The sequence below is a fragment of the Phalangium opilio genome, unplaced genomic scaffold (assembly GCF_054372755.1).
Source record: "Phalangium opilio isolate 3A_F unplaced genomic scaffold, DU_Popi_V2 ptg000024l_1, whole genome shotgun sequence".
NCBI classification, from domain to species: domain Eukaryota; kingdom Metazoa; phylum Arthropoda; class Arachnida; order Opiliones; family Phalangiidae; genus Phalangium; species Phalangium opilio.
The window spans coordinates 2,419,285-2,436,567 of NW_028324155.1; the positions used below are offsets into that span (position 1 = coordinate 2,419,285).

General features: G+C 42.0%; 1 protein-coding gene across 5 annotated transcripts in view; it reads right to left on the reverse strand.

Moving 5' to 3' along the window:
- zfh1 (Zn finger homeodomain 1) overlaps positions 1-17,283 on the reverse strand; it is a 173,603-nt gene that overhangs the window by 70,966 nt on the left and 85,354 nt on the right. Inside the window, exon 1 of one of the 5 annotated variants that reach the window (XM_089867793.1) lies at positions 2,392-2,709. The exons of the other annotated variants lie outside the window; for them this stretch is intronic. The gene's annotated coding sequence lies outside the window, so the exon portion shown is untranslated. Of the gene's footprint in view, positions 1-2,391; positions 2,710-17,283 lie in introns of those variants that run through there. 5 annotated transcript variants of the gene reach the window in all.

Sequence of the window (17,283 nt, forward strand, 5' to 3'; positions counted from 1 at the left end):
CTCCAAGTAGGATATACGCCGAATAGCGTCAACAAAAACCCGGGAGTATTTTTTAAGCCAGAAGATTGGACGGCTGATTGTAAAAAGCGTTAAAAAGGAAGTCAGGGTATAAAAGAAGATGAGGAGAGGGGATATACAACCAGGGACGTACGAGAATCCCATCCGGGCATCACCTGTTACCCTCTTTCATCGCCCCGACGAACGAACCAAAGACCAAGTTCCTAGAAGACCAAGAAAGTATGGCCACCCATAAAGATGAGCCCTCTACTACCCTGGCACAGAGTTCAGAAAAAAAGTTTCATACGTTGATTACTTCTACCTCTATGGCGTCTCTACACACTGGTCCGTCAAGAGATTGGCCAAGGTTTTTTTTACTGGTAGAAAGAGAGGCCAAAACGGCCTAGCTCAAAAACTAACCCCTGTCGCGGGGTCGTCACGAGGAGGAACCTCTGAAAAGATGGAGGGGCCCTCAACACTACTACTCATTGTCTCAAAGGCACAAAAAACACCGTGAGAAAAGGGACGAACATTTTAAGCACGGTGGTGCCTCCGTGTCCTCCTCCTCCTTCCAATTCCCCCCGTTTTTACGACGGAGCGCATTCTAAGTTCTTTTCGTTTTCGACACTATACCGTCATCCTCATCGGGGTCTTCTACAACCCCCTCCGCGAGGCTTAGCAACAACACCCTCCTGACCTTTCGAGTGCGTGCACCTCTAACTCACCGCCAACGCGTTCCGAAACTTCACCCACACGTTTGATTCGTCCCACCTTCGACGTCCCGTTCGCATTTTTCCCATTTCTCATATTCAATTAAAGCCCCATATCCTTTCAATTAGGCTTACCGTAACCCCAATGCGAATATACAGTTTCCATACTAAGAGAAGCCTGGAAATGAACCTAAGAAATGCCAAAGGCGGGGGCGGCGTACTACTATACGATGAAGAAATAATAAAACAAAAAAGAAATGTCGAGTTCATCGCTTGGCCTGGGGATTTTTCAAAAAGAGTGCATATACGCCTATAAAGTAATCCGATCCCGATTCGGGCCTCCATATCTAGAGACATCCAGGTCGGCTCCCGCTATGGAAAGAAGACGGCTGGAGACAACGACGTTAAAGGAGAAGTAAAAAAAAATAAAGAAACCCGGTACTGCTAGTGACTATACGCTCTCTCTCTCTTCACTAATGCTCAAGGTTTTCTTCGAATTTCTTGTCGTCGAGCGGGACTAAAATGTCACTTTTCGCGGCCCCCTGGTCCTCCTCCGTTTAAAAAATCAGAACAGCCTTAACTTCCCCCTCTCTCTCTCTCCTAAGGGATATACAGTCTTCAGGACCGAGTATATAGAGGTAGGCAACTGTCCGCTCTTACAAATATTTTTCGTCAAGAAATTCACGAACATCGCGCTTCATTTTTCAGCTGGGCCTTTACCCTCTTTTTTAGAGTAGAAACCCCGCTCAGGTATCAGGTTCCATCCGCGCCAGGAGATTGGAGAAGATGACCCTTATACTGGCTAGCGACAGGACATCACTCCACGAACCCAAAAGGTGCATGCATATCCACCAGTCAGAACTGGGAAAGACAACCTCGACCCATTTTATTGGACAAAAACATCTGGGGAGGATAGATCGCCATGTTGATAGAAAATAACGATTTTAACTGCGAAACTATTAAGGGAAAATTAAGTGTCTCGTACAAAGATCTTAAGCATTTCACCGTTTTTCACGGCGGCGAATAAGGAAGAAAAGTTGCCAGGTCCAAAATCAGACAAGACTTCATCGATTAACGTTATAGCGAGGGAGGGTGATGTCCGGGGGAAACTTCCACGAGATAAAACTATCCGCGCAGTCCAAACACTGACCAAGGGTTCGTCGGGTGTGGAGAGAATAAAAAGACATAGCCTTAGGAACATTTCGTGTATGGGGGGGGATAAGAGACAGTGCATGGCAGAAGGGGGGAAGGAAACGGTGGGGCAGATGCAAGCGTTCACCCGGCTATAACAAGATCGATATTCGGACACACCGCCGGACCTTTAGGTCAATAAACGGACGTCGAAATGGAACAAATGGACTGATGTTGGACTGGCCGTGTTGTTGCCTCTTTTCTACCTAGCCTTCCACTATCTCCTATCGTAGACTCCCACGAGCGACCTTCCAAACCCCCCTTCTTACCCCGGGGGACACCTTGTCAAGGAGAGTTTGTCCGCTGACCGGTATACTGGGCATTTGGACATTCTGATAACAGCGCCGGGAAATACCTTATTTCCCGACCAGAATAAACACTATCTATCTATCTAGCAATATAGACTGGGGGCGCTTCGATACGTATGTACATAATCTATACAACGATTACTCATAATAATATACTTAGATGAGTTAATAGAAGTTAATCGTACCTTGAATCTTGATTGGATGAGATGCGTGGATACAATCAAGCGTAATGTTTACGCATTCGAAGTGGATAAGTCAAGAGTTAATTAACATTATCTACGCGAAGGGACCCTTAACTTTTAAGTATTCACGGGTTTACACGAATAAATTCATGATATTTCGTTCAATTATTTCGGAGTAGATGGCGAGTCCGTATTGCTTGACGATAAAATAGCATCTTTGATCTTTGAAACTGTTGTGTTTGCCGGATTAACTTAAGTGCCGCGGATCATAGTTAATCCTCGTTACAAATAATTACATTTAAGATTAAAGCTTCCAACCGACTCGACTGCAATTCTATTACTGACGACTGAACTCTATCAACGCAATACATTGAACATAAAATACATTGCCTATTAAGCGACATAAAAGTATATTTTTAAAGTTCTATTTTTAATAGTGTCACATTCGTAACGGAAACTGATTCTAAATGAAAGATCCCCCAAACACAATCTAATCTCTATTTCAGCCTTTTTTTTAACATTGATAAAAAGAGAAATTAAAAGAGACCATAAAAATCTCAAAGCATATACATCTGGATGTCGTAAACACGAAGTATTTTTTTTAAAGAAATAGAGGAAAAATTAATTCCAAAGACCTACGTAATGGTATATACGTATATTTCAGTCTATCACATCCTGTTGGTATATGATATATTTTATACGTAATGCTATTCAACTAATGAAAGGAACTATATATATAAGTAAGTAAAAAGTGAGGTATACAGAATTTTTGTGTAAAGGAAGGAAGGAAAAGAGATCTATAGAGAAATTTCCCGACGATTCATCGATTACGAGCTGTATAGATAGATACCCGCAAATTCTATTGACAGAGTTGTAGTACGAATTGGCATAGCTATACCGTAGAACTGGGCGCTTTTAAGCGATACACTAGTTAAGTCTAGAGAAGTCCCTGACGTGGGAGGATAGTACAAGAGGTAGTAGCGATGGTACATTGATGGGGTGAGTGAGGGTATGGGAAAAAGTTAGTGGGTGGATGGAATACCGTTGAATATGGTAACGAGAACATCTCGACCATTTTCCAGTCAAGGTTTCCGAAGAATAAATGACCCGTCGAAGAGGCGAACCATCATCCATCTTATTTCTTCATCAGCACCGCGGCCAGGCGCGCGCCAACCCCAAAGAAACGTTATAGCTACACCACGATACCGACAGGGTCTACGGGTTAGCAACGAGGTTTCCCAATATATATATATATATATTTATATATATATACGCTGAACCGAAATGCATTAACACGATCGTCCGAAAGGAATAATAGTTTCGCAAAAACAGGATGCCTTCACTATAAAACAAAAAGTGGGAAAAAGAAACAGCCAGCTATACAGAACCATCGGCGAAATACATTACAAACAAGGTTTCCCATTTTCGAAATTACCTATCAATATTCGACGAAGGATAACAGTTTAATCTTACCATATGGTTTATATTTGATAATACAATATGACATCATCAACAATGATTATCAATATGTTGTAGATGAAACGAATATAAATTGTTTATGGAAATGAAAAGGAAAAAAATTGTAATTCACTATTATCAAAAGATTTGAGAACATGTAGTCAGCAGTTCATATCTTTTGCGCAAATCTGCCATTGAACGTTTTTGGATCTTTCATTGCAAGCCTACAAATATTATTGGCTGAGATAGTTAACATCCTTAAGACCAACAATTCGTCTGAAGAATCACACTCCCAATATACACTGTCCACTAGGCTCAAGGGACAACAAAATCAAACCAGGCGAAAGACTCAATTCATCAAGGTCCCTCGCTATCCTGGAATACCATCCATCCCATGTACACCCCTCTCTCTGAAATAGCTATTTATTTCTTTAGGCTTTCTTATAAAAGGGATGGAAACGAATGCCTATTTATATGGAAGGAAGAGGCCACTAGAACAAGGTACATCAATAGAGAGAGAGGGCTTCTTTTTATCCTGGGCCACAGTCCCAGCCCCTTCGCTTCTGGCGGCCAGGTAATGGCACCCGAGAGACAAACCGCACCACCGAAGAGGTGTATATTGTACAGTAGGTAGTATAGGAAGGGAAAAACCTCGCTGCAGCAACGGCATCATTTACCGGAATCCGAAAACGATTGAAGACCCTTTCCCAGCAGCTCCTATGTCCTTAAAAGTTGTCCATGAAACGAAACTGAATAGTGTTATAATCCAACATCAACAAGGACTCGGAAGAGACGCTCTATGTTATGTACGCGCTCTATAAAAAACCAACTGGCCTATTATAAGTCTATTAGCTGATAACAACATTGTATATATAGCAAGCCAACCTTTGTAACCACATCAGTAAACGACGAGTCTTCTAGTAACTTAGATCTACTGTAGTATTTTAATCATCTCGACAATAAACTATGTTTAAGTTATTTTAATAGTTGTGTCATTAGTATATTACTTGAACACAACAAATTGGCGACGGAGGCGAGATGCATTAAGTAACCGTACAAGTAACAAGCACTTCCCGATTTACGCTATCACTGCCACACACGAAGATTCCCGGAAGAAACCAGGCTCATCACGACAGAGACAACAAGTTCCAGAGTAACTATGTCAATCACTAGTCAATTCGGTCAATTCGACGAAGAAACGGAGTCATGGACGCTTTATACGGAAAGGCTGGGTCAATACTTCATAGCAAATAGCATAACTGAGGAAGCAAAGAAGAAGGCGGTGTTATTGACTGTCATTGGATCAAAAACATACGCCACCATCCGGAACATAGTCGGACCAAGTAAACCTACAGACAAGACGTACGACGAGCTGATCAAAGCCCTCACTGATTACTTCAATCCGGTACCATCGGAGATTGTAGAACGATTCGTCTTCAACTCCAGAAATCGACAACCAGGCGAAACCATAGCGAAATATATCTCGGAGCTGAGACGTATTAGCGAATTTTGCAATTACGGAGCTTCATTGGACAGCATGTTAAGAGATCGCTTGGTATGTGGATGTAACGACGACTCATTACAGAAGAGACTACTAGCCGAGGATAACCTTACTCTCACCAAGGCTATGTCCATATCACAGGCCATGGAACAGGCAACAAACAATGCTTGCGTCATGAGAAGTCAAGGAGGCACACGTCATGTCGAACCAGTACAGGCGGTAGCGGTACTCTCGAAGAAGAAACGTCATAACCGAAACAGTAAACCCGGCCAGAGGAATCAGTATGGAGACTCTAGAAGCGAACAATCATGCACGCGATGCAACGGAGATGGACATTCTCCAGCCACGTGTCCATTTAAAACTTCAACTTGTCATCACTGCCGGAAAAAGGGACACATTGCGAGAGCCTGCCGTAGCAGTCGTCCAAAACGGAACGAGACGCAAACCAATCAGATCATTGATGACAAGGCTACACATCCGGAATATGATGTATTCGCATTGACAAGTACATCCGATGAAAACGAAGTCTACCAACTACCTTCCAGACAACAAGATGATGCTGCACCAGAGCCATATCGGATCAACTGCACGATTAACGGCGTTGACGTCAGAATGGAGGTGGACACCGGCTCAGCCTTTACACTAATGCCGAATCACCAAGCCCTGGGTATCATCAAGAAGGACGACCTAAAGAAGTCGAGCGTAGAATTGAAATCATTTTCCGGACACAAGATAGAAGTGGTTGGAGTCAGTCACGTGAAGGTGTCCTATCATTCAAAAACCGAGATTCTGCCAATCATAGTATATCAAGGCAAAGGACCGACGCTATGTGGGCGATCCTGGACGTCTTCTAGCCTTCCGATATTACGAGAAGACGTAATGACCCAAGCTTCGGCAGTCAAGTTCCTGTCCAATCATGACGTCAAGCTACAAAAGATCCTGAAACGATATGAGTCGGTTTTCGATCCGAAAACAAGAGGCGTTCTCAAAGGAGTAAAGGTACATTTACACCGGAAGGAAAACGTAGAACCTCGATTCTTCAAGGCCAGGACGGTTCCATACGCATATAGAGACAAGGTTGACGAAGAACTCCAGAGGCTTGAAGACGATGGAACCATCACGCCCATACCATTTGCGCAATCAGCGGCACCTATAGTACCTGTGAAGAAAACAAACGGTACCATTCGAATATGCGGCGATTTCAAAGTCACGGCGAATCAACAGATTGAGACCGAGAAGTACCCACTTCCCAAAGCAGAGGACATCTTTGCTAAACTTGCTGGATGCAAAGTCTTTTCGCGACTCGATATGCGCGATGCATACAGTCAGCTAGAACTTGATGATGCGTCGAAAGATCTAGTCGTCATCAACACACAAAAGGGACTGTTCCAGTACAATTACCTGCCTTTTGGGATATCGTCTGCATCGGCAATTTTTCAAAAGCACATGGAAGCTCTGTTGAGAAACCAGCCCAACGTAGCTCCATTTCAAGATGATTTCCTCTTGGGAGGAATTGACAACGACGACCACTTGCTGAAGCTCGAAGCATTCCTTCAAATTATGGAAGACGCCAACTTGAAGCTGAGACTGGAGAAATGTCAATTCGCCAAGAAATCAATTGACTTCCTGGGTCATCATCTTGACAGCGAGGGATTACATCCGCAGACCACGAAAATGGCAGCTATCACGGACGCTCCTGAGCCGAAGAACCTAGAAGAACTAAGATCATTCCTGGGGTTATTGAATTATTATTCTAAGTTCGTTCCCAACTACGCAACGGAACTAAAACCATTGTACAGACTCATGGAAAAAGAAACCGAATGGAAGTGGGAATTACAAGAGAAGACAACGTTCAAACGAGCCAAAGATCTGCTAACAAAATCAAACTTCCTCGTCCATTTCGATTCAAGCAAAGAAGTATTATTGGCGTGCGACGCGTCACCGGTTGGAATCGGAGTCGTCATCTCTCACAAGATTAATGGACAAGAGTACCCGATCTCATTTGCTTCACGCACGTCATCACCCGCTGAATCCAATTATTCGCAGTTGGAGAAAGAAGCCTTGGCTTTGGTATATGGAGTCGTAAAATTTCGAGACTACCTTCTGGGACGGCACTTCAAGCTCGTGACCGACCATCAGCCATTAGTCAGCCTTCTTTCCGAAACAAAACCTGTACCACAGATGGCAGCTGCTAGATTACAGCGATGGGCATTACTCCTATCCTCTTACGACTACCAGATCGTCTACAAGAAGGGAAGTTTGCACTCCAACGCCGATGCCTTGAGCCGTTTGCCGCTACCAACGAAGCCCAGCGATCCACCGCTACCGACGGAATACGTCCTACTCACTATGGAACTGAACAAGGGTCCGGTCACAGTCGCCGATATACGACACGCTACCGAGAAGGACGATATCCTAAGAAAAGTCCTATCCAACGTAAAATACGGCTGGAAATACACCGCTCAAAAATCTACATCCTTCAGACCATACTACTTAAGACGTCACGAGTTGTCGACGATGAATGAAGCACTGATGATTGGCCAAAGAGTAGTCATTCCGGAAGCTCTACGACCTAGCATGCTAAAGCAACTTCACGACACCCACCAAGGCGTAGTTAAAATGAAGTCTCTAGCACGATCGATGTTCTGGTGGCCTGGAATCAACAGCGACATAACCGAAATGTGCGCCAAATGTCGCATATGCCAATCCTCTGCACCGGAACCATCAAAGGAATTTGCATCTTGGCCACTCGCTACAACACCATGGACCAGAGTCCACTGCGACTTCGCTGGCCCTATCGAGGGAAAAATGCTATTCATAACGGTTGATGCTTTCACTAAATGGATCGAAGTCGACGTAGTAACCACAACTTCAACCGATGTCGTCATTCGAGCCTTGCGAACCAAGATGGCACGATTCGGAGTCATTCCAACCCTCGTGACCGACAATGCATCATGCTTTACGAGCGAGAAGTTCAAAGAGTTTACGTTCATAAATGGCATCAAGCATCTCACCATTGCACCTTATCATCCGCAATCAAACGGGCAAGCAGAAAGAACTGTACGAACCATTAAAGGATGTCTGAAAAAGTTAAGCTGTGGATTGGACGATGAGATGCAAGCGTTAAACGAAGGTTTAAAGACTTTCAAAATTGGCACGCTCGAGGAAAGACTTGATCGCATTCTAATGACGCACCGGAGAACACCAACTGCTGGAGGCAAATCCCCATCTGAATTGATGCTAGGCAGAAACATACTGTCTCGATTGGACCTATGTAATCCTCACAATCAGAAGAAAGCGGAAGCTGCAGACATCAGCATAATGAAGTTTCGACCTGGTGACAACGTTTACATTCGCAACTACTCTCGAGGTCCCAAATGGATTCCCGGAAAAATCAGCAAGACCATTGGATCAACAATGTACGAGGTCACTAGCGGAAGTCTCACAATGCGGAAGCACCAAAACCAGATCAAGAAACGGCACGCAGAATCGGCACATGACGCAAAATCACGTGAAGACGACGATTGGTACCTATCCTGTGGAGCCCCAGCAAACGTCCAAGCACAAAATGAAATCAACGACATACCACAGGAAGTTGACAACAGTACAGCACCACCAACTGAAGCCAACGAATCACAACCATCTCTGAGAAGGTCACAAAGGCCACATAAACCAGTTATAAGGTTAGGCTTATAAAAAAAAAAAAAAAAAAAAAAGGAAAAAGTGATGTTATGTACGCGCTCTATAAAAAACCAACTGGCCTATTATAAGTCTATTAGCTGATAACAACATTGTATATATAGCAAGCCAACCTTTGTAACCACATCAGTAAACGACGAGTCTTCTAGTAACTTAGATCTACTGTAGTATTTTAATCATCTCGACAATAAACTATGTTTAAGTTATTTTAATAGTTGTGTCATTAGTATATTACTTGAACACAACACTCTATAAGGTTTATTACGACATGGACTAAAAACAAGCACTGAAAACATGTGAAAACAAGTATCGTACATTCACCATCGTGAAACCTAACATCCCTATCATCTTCATTTCTTTGTCTATTCCATCCATGACTTAATAATCCTAGTTTCCTCGCGCGTGACTCCATTCAGCTCTGTTTCACGGACAAAGGTATCCACCACACCATCTCAGAATCCACGAGGATGGTGAGGCAAAGAATAGGTGAAGAACAGGCGCGATAGAGAAAGCTTAGGTGGGAGGATACACCTGCAATCAAAGAAGATTTTTTTCTTCCTCCTCCTTCATTCTCGCTCTCTCTCTCTTCGTATCCACTGGCCGTAGGGAATACCGGGATGAATGGGCCCAGTCATTTAACCTTTCCTGCCTCTTTACTCCGTTGTAGGTATACATACACCCATGGATGTAGCACGGGAGGAAAAATACGAAAAAGAGGAACTAGCGCGGGTGTAGAAAAATATCGTAAAACGCGCCAAAGTCATTTATTTCTCCGTGGGCCCAACTGGAGGATCCTTTTTCGGCAAAACCCAAACCCCAAAGGTGAAACTCATCCTTTTTCTTTTTACGTATAAGAAGATCGAAGGAACCTGCAGGGAGATCTACCCGTGCCTACCTTTGAAAAATTTTCAGCTGTTTTTTCTTCCTTCTTTCTCTTTCTAACAATGGATGGAGTACTCTGATGTAAGGGGGATTTTTAATTGAAATATACCCTCATTTCAAGGTTGTAAAGGGGGATGTCTTTGGGAACCGACTTTCATTAGTTTTTAACTTACACCCCTCTCTACAATCTTCCCGCAAAAACCTAATTACCGAATTTATAAGAAAAGAAAAGGCGGGTTGGTGGGCGATAAGACGATCTAGGGTCGACCCTAGGCAAAGAGAATATACCAATTTCAATTGGTATATTCTCTTTGCCCTAGGTAAGCTCGCGCGGTAATTAACAAAAATTCGTAAAGGATTTGCGTGTAATTTAAAGGTGAAATTGCGCTAGATGATTTTTAATGGTACTAAAACCGTATAATGGATATGTTGAAGATAGATTAAGTTAAGGCAAACAAAGGGGAATCCGTCGTGGTGATATAAATTTTAGATAAGAGATTTAGGAGTGTTTTAGACAATACGTTGATACACTGTCACGTAGTGATTGATTTATCAAGGATTAGAGGTTGTTTGCACGTTGATTGGTTCAAGATTAGGCCTACAATTAAGGCTACAAGTAGAAAATATATATACGAGAAGCCAATCAACAGCTGACATAAATAAACCTACGTCGAACGACATTATTCGATAGTCTCCGAATCTTCGATGCACTAAGCCTAATCCTACAAATTAGTGTTATTACACAACATGAGGTTAACGCCGTATAATTTACAATCACGCATAGTTGATATAATTATTAACTGAGATATATCTTCGAACAAACATGACCTTAAAACCTCAAAAACATCATTAGTTTATCTAGGTCTGTAATCCCAAAAATATAACGTCATGGCCTCGATTTTTTTTAGTATACATCTTTTTCTTTTAAAATTAACAGCCCCCTCGAGAAGGAAAAAGCAAAGAAGAAACATTTTCAAGGGGGCATATTTTAAAGAATTAACGTACAAGGAGAGGAAACGAAGTGGATAGATATTTCCCATGAATGAATGTTCGTATAAGTCAGGAGAAAAAGAGAAGAAAAAAGAATTCGGAGTGCAGGGAGACGTATGTACGGAAGAAGACTTATTGCCAGAGACAAGAAACAGCCTACAGGAGAGCGCACGAAAAAAATGACAATTAAGAGAGCTTGGCGTTTCCGTTCCTGGGATCGTGTGAATATCCGTTCCCAGGTCCTTGTTATGTTACGCAGGAATCTCTACTGTATACTCATCCCCCTATCTCTCTCTAGAATTCTCCACAGAGCTTGAACGTCTAATGGAAGATTGGTTCTTGGGAGGGTGCTTGATGACGCGATGAAAAATTGTTAAGACTCATTTCACGCAGCCTTCAGTTATTTTCTTTCAGATTTTTAACACCTGGATAACTTGTACATTAATTCTTATCCCTTTTAAACCAATGAACGTCGCCTAGCGCATGGCGCAATCTCAAAGCAAGCAGCGCAACAAAGGTAGTTGCAGGTAAAAACCCACCTGTAGGAGTCGCACGCAACCAGGTAAGTTAGTCCCACGTTTTTTCCCCCCATTTTTGGTTTATCAAGAGTATAGCTAAAGCTCCGCCCGGCACAAACCCAACCAATCAATAAGGAGAAAACAGGTAAGTTCCGCCTGTTTTGCCTCACCTGAGAATGAGAACGCGCGGAATATGCCCATGCAGGGACTCTGAGAAAATGGAAAAGATCGCTGGAGCCCGCTACGATTCGGTCACTAACAGGTAAAGGAAGATTGGAGAAAGTCTGAGGAGGAACATCCAAAAGATTGAAGCGAATGGAGAAGAGGATAAAGAGGATGGAGAAAGGAAGAGGAGGATGAAGAGAATCTTAGTTCTCTTTTCTCCATTAAGGAATAACGAGGCTGACCTTTTCTAATACGTATACCGTACGAATTTCCCCGCTGGTACCCAAACGAATTCCATTTAATAAAGACGAGCGCCTCAGGTGGGAAAAGATGGAGAAAGAGATCCAGAGATCGAGAGAAAGAGAGAATAGGATGGGAGGATGAATTAATTTAGTAAAAGGGGGAAGAGGATGAAAGCTCCTGTATCATTTCAAGCGACACTTGATGATAATTGCACCGGGCCTTATTAAATGAAAATGAGCAAGTGGTTACGTTTAATCTTGGCGAAGTACTTAATGAGATACTTTGAAGAATAAAGTCTCTGATTAAGATCTGTAATCGCGAGTGAATGAATTGAAATCAAAATTTCTAACTCTAATACGACATTGCAGTCCAGGATTAAGGGCTTAGATTACTTTCTCCATAACGAAGAAAAATGCAAATTAATTAGGATTATGTTGCCACGAAACTATTATACAATCAACAGCTCGTCTCTTCTAGTGTAGTAAGCAAAAGTAAACAAAGTATATCGAACGCTGCGGCGTATTAATACACAATGTTTAATCTTACAGGGGTGAAAATAGTCACCCTTGGAATTACCATCACCCTGGAAGTTCCCGCAGCGGAAAAATCGCATTCTCAGCGTTTATTTTCCAAAGTACGTACGCATATCCGGTAATAGCCCATGCAGGAACTAACTTTAAAAGACAATCACAGCACACTCCCCATTCCATGAAAATTTGACCCCTTCTTAAAGAAATGAAGGGGCGCATAAAAAAAGGAGAAGATTCAATCGGGTTAAAAAGTTTAATTATACTGGGAAGACATTCGTATCGAGTAATCAAATTATGGCTGCCTTATCCATTAGCGTCACGAAAGGGTAAAAAGTAAGGTGCGGGGTGGGACAGTGGAGGAGGAGGAGGAAGAGGAAAAAGACATTTGGACGTTTCCTTCTAGCGGCATTTATATTAATAGGTCTTTTTGGGCGCCAAGAAAAATAACAGTAACAGGCCAAAAGGGTGCGCGCGCTCGGAAGGAAGTCGGACGGTATAATGCCAGCCAGCTCCTAGTGAAAATAAACGCTGCACGCCAAAAGGCTTAATGCGAATGAAAATAAGACGATTAGGGGCGAGATACAACCCCCCCCCCCACGGCTTGCCCAGCCCTGCTTCCAAAAGAAACCCACTGAGGTCCGACCGTCCCTATAGCTGCATTTGCTCCTATGGATCTACGTATAGTTATTAACAAAAGTTCATTGCTTGAAGTATACAGAACCCTTGTTGGGGATCATCAAATAATTACGGTGACAATGTTACAAAGATGAGGACTAACGCGAGGCTATGCATGAGTTAATTGGAGGGCCCTTTCGGATATGCGGTTCAAATTTGAAATTTTCATTATTTTACATCATCATACGAATAAATAAATAATTAAATGAGTGAATTATGCGGCGTGAACCTTTAATTAAACTTAACGGAACGCGCTTCTGCTTACAGACATCGTTGAAGGAATTCGGAGATATCTACGGGGCGTTGAAGATACCTTTTTGAGGGCAAAAAAGCTATAGGTGCAAGCCATGGGCTGCTAGGACGCGAGGATACCGTCGACGAGTCGCTAATGGCAGACAGGAAAAAGCGTCCTTCTCTTCCTTCGTATATACGAATTGATTTTTCTTCGCCTTCCTTCCATTAACGAACGGAGTTGCCATTTGTCTTAACCGTTAATCTGTCCTCTATACTCGAGTGCTTTGCCCCTTACGCACCTTTCACGTCATCCCCTATACCTTGTACCCAAAAAAAAACGTTACGGGGGAAGGGCTGAACATCTTCTAAGTTTCTCTCGAATCCACAATCCACTCAAACCGCCCTCTTTCCGCGTTAGCACTCAAAAAGATATTTCTTTCTACAGATTATAAGATAAGTACAAGATCCCTTATACTTCCAAAGCTTGGAGTGATGATTGCAACATAAAGTGCAATCATATAGATAAGACAAAAAGGGATAAAGTCGAAGCATCTTTGAAATGTTTAGCTTACAAAAGCCAAGAGAAAAATTATAACCTGCGATGCTAACTGCTTTCCAATTTAGGTATCAAAATCTCTACGAGGTATAAAGTAAAATTTTGCATGATGACGCATTTTTAAACTTTTACTAAAACCTAAGCAGATCCGTGTAGATATTAAGCCAATCGTATTATTCTTCTTAAGTCATTAACTAACGATACTTTTTCAAACAAACTCTATACCCTACCCCTATAATTACCATTGAAAAGCGTAAGACGTCACCTATAATCAGGCTGGGCCTACCTATAAAATCTTCATACCCCTTGATAAAAAAATGAAAAAAGGGGAAAGAGACTCAAGCGATTTTCACCGGCGAACGAGAGCATAAGAAAGGATGCCTTGAATATTTTTTTTTTATCATATATACACTCCAATTTTTTTCATATAAGAAAGAAGACTAAGTATAATCTTCCCCTTTCTCTCTCTCTTCTCCAGCCTCTAAACGTCATTGAGACTCTTTTGTATTCTCTTTGGATAAAAAAGAAGCGCAAGAGGAAGAAGGTAGGATGGAAAGCGCGAGAAAAACTGGTTGGCAGGAGGTAAGAGAAGGAATATAATTTTTTTAACTGTTTTTTTTCTGGCGCTTTCGCAACGAGTCATTGTCTCTAGAAAACGATGATTATGATTCCTTAGGTGCAATGGAATTTTTTACTCGAACGTAACGGGAGAGGGTACCGAAGGTATAAATGGAAAAGAGCTGCATGGTGATGAAAAAAAAGGGGGGAATGGGATGAAGATGGGGATGGGGATGCTGGGAGGAGGAGGAGAAAAAAAGAGGGGGAAGAAGAGGACCCTCGCGCACGGTTAACGAGAAAATGGTTTCCTAGCGACACTGTTTTTCTCATTATCAACGCGTAGGATACGACAGGGAAAACTATAGCAATAAGGAGAGAAAGGAATACCCCTTTTTTTCTTTGGCTCGTTTAGGTTTTTAACATTGGAACGTAAAGAACAATGAGAGGGACCCCTTTCGTTTTTTGTCTCTCCGTAATTTTTACACAAGGAAGCGTATAGTAGACAGGAGAGAAAGAGAGAGAAAAAAGCTCGTTTACACTCCAACTTAAATATTTCGTACCCCTTATCAAAACGTTTTTGCTAAAAAGGTTTTTTTTTTGTTCTTCTCTCTTCTTTCAACCCCCTAATCTAGCTTATCTTACTAGAATTAAAAGCAAAAACGTCATTAGACTCGTTACCATTTTCTGTTCTTTATAGAAGTATTAAGGGAGCATGTGAAAATGACATTCTTCGCGTGCACTCTATCTCATTTTGTCACTACACTTATGTCTAAGTAGCCTATTTTTAAGGGTGACGTTGAATTTACGTAATAGTGTTGATGTTTGTACCAGGTGTTTATCACAAGAAAACTGATCAAAATTGAGGTATTTTGTTAAAGAAATAGATTAGAAATCAAGTTTCAACTTACTTCGTCAAATTTTAACATTTTCGCAAATGGATATACATTTTTGATGCAATTTATTAACCAATGATGGAGAGGCAAAGCTAAGAATATAGAGAAATCGCGTGCAGGTGGAAATTCGGGGTTCTAAACTTACTAGAATTTGAAGGAACCTTTCTTGACAAGCATATCCGTTCCCCCATATACACTAGGTCTTTTGGACACAACCAAGTTACCAAGTCCTACGACGCGGCCTCTCTCTATATCCCCCTATGTCTTTTACCACTAAAGGTTCAGTATGACTAGACCATAAGGACCTTCCCTTTGTGTTGGGACTTGCAACTTGGACATCGTGGAAGTTGGAATGTCGGTATAGTACATATTACGATGTAAATTCGAACTAGGACGAACTTTAACTTCGTATATATCGTGAGGGGATTTACGAGGAGGGATAGAGTCACCGTTTCCTTTTCATGTCATAAATCTAACTCACAAAAAAACCCGACAAGAAATCAGGGGGCCCACCTCCATGAAGAAGAAAAAAAAATAAAATAAAAAAGTAAAAATATATATGGCTAGCTGTGACATGGTCGAGATATGCCCCCTCTATTCCAGGACCAAAATTTTCAAGGTTAGGCTATATTTACCCTTAAGTAGTTGGCGAGGGTAGCTGGTGATATTTTGAAGGTTCTGGTTTATGATAGGCTATACTGTATATACATCTACACCCTGAAGGTATTCGCAGCGCAAAACTTTCCATAAAACTAAACTCGCAAGTCCAATAAACTGAAAAGGGCATTCTTTAAACTTTGACCACCTCCAGTTCAGTCCTGGAACCTATAGTGGTATTTTACTAATATAATAGTAAGGTTGTAAACGAAAAAAAAATGTCAAACTCCATGGGTTTGGGTTGTAGTTGGACAAAGACCTTATCTGATAAAAGGGCTAAGGGCAGGCACAAAGAATGGTTGGTGTGGATTCTGCGAACCAATTGGATTCATTGGAATTCAAACCGGTACCTTAGTAAGAATCCAAAACTGCCTGATGCGCTAGCGTATGTATGTTTGGGGTTCTGATGGACAAAAAATGGTCAAGCGCCAGGGCGAACTTTTGTATATAGGGGGTGGTGTTGGTCCAGGAATTGGTGGAATATCATCAGTTGGGGGGCGAGCAAGCGAGCAGTTTCCATGGAGGGAGAAGGATGTTTCTGACAGTTTCTGATTGATGATCAGAAGTGCGCGGGCCAAAAGGAAGGAATAGATATATAGAAGGAAAGGTTGAAAAGAGGGGATGGGATGACTGCATGCACCGAGGAGTCGAATAGCTCCAACCAAAACTGGACGAAAAGGTACAAAAGGAAGGTTGGATGGCTGGTTATATCGCGAGGGAGGTGAAAAGTCAGAGGATGCGAGCCTAGAGAAAGAGGAGAATGAAGAAGAGAGAGGATCTTCCTTCATTTTTGAGCCGGTAGAGGTCTATGGCAGTTCCTTCCAGGGTGAAAGAGTCATTCGTCATGTTTTTAAAAGCGACCCCTGGACGTGCATGGCCTAAGTAAGAGTTTCTAAACTTGGGCCTGAGACGACCACCCTCCCTACCATAGAGAAGACGTTAGACGTAGGATGGTACGGGAGCAAAGAAAAGGTTGTTTTTCACAGAACATCATTGGTCAGCCATAATAGAGTTATACCAATATCGTTTGGATTACATTTACAAACCTATCTATCCTTATTGCGAGGTAACCAACGTATAAAAATATAAACAAGATGTTCCGATGAAGTATCATGAAAAATTACTTTCTACGTTCATAGTTATTGGTTTTTTTGTAAACGACACTATACTCTGGGAATTTTTTATATATACATTAAAACTATTGATTTTGGGCCAAAAACATTATTCGACTTACAGTCCAGGGCTGACGGTTTTATTTTTTCCAGAGCAATTACGGAATTAACCACACAAATTGCAGAAAGGGTGATATCTTAATTTCCGACATTAAACGTATAAA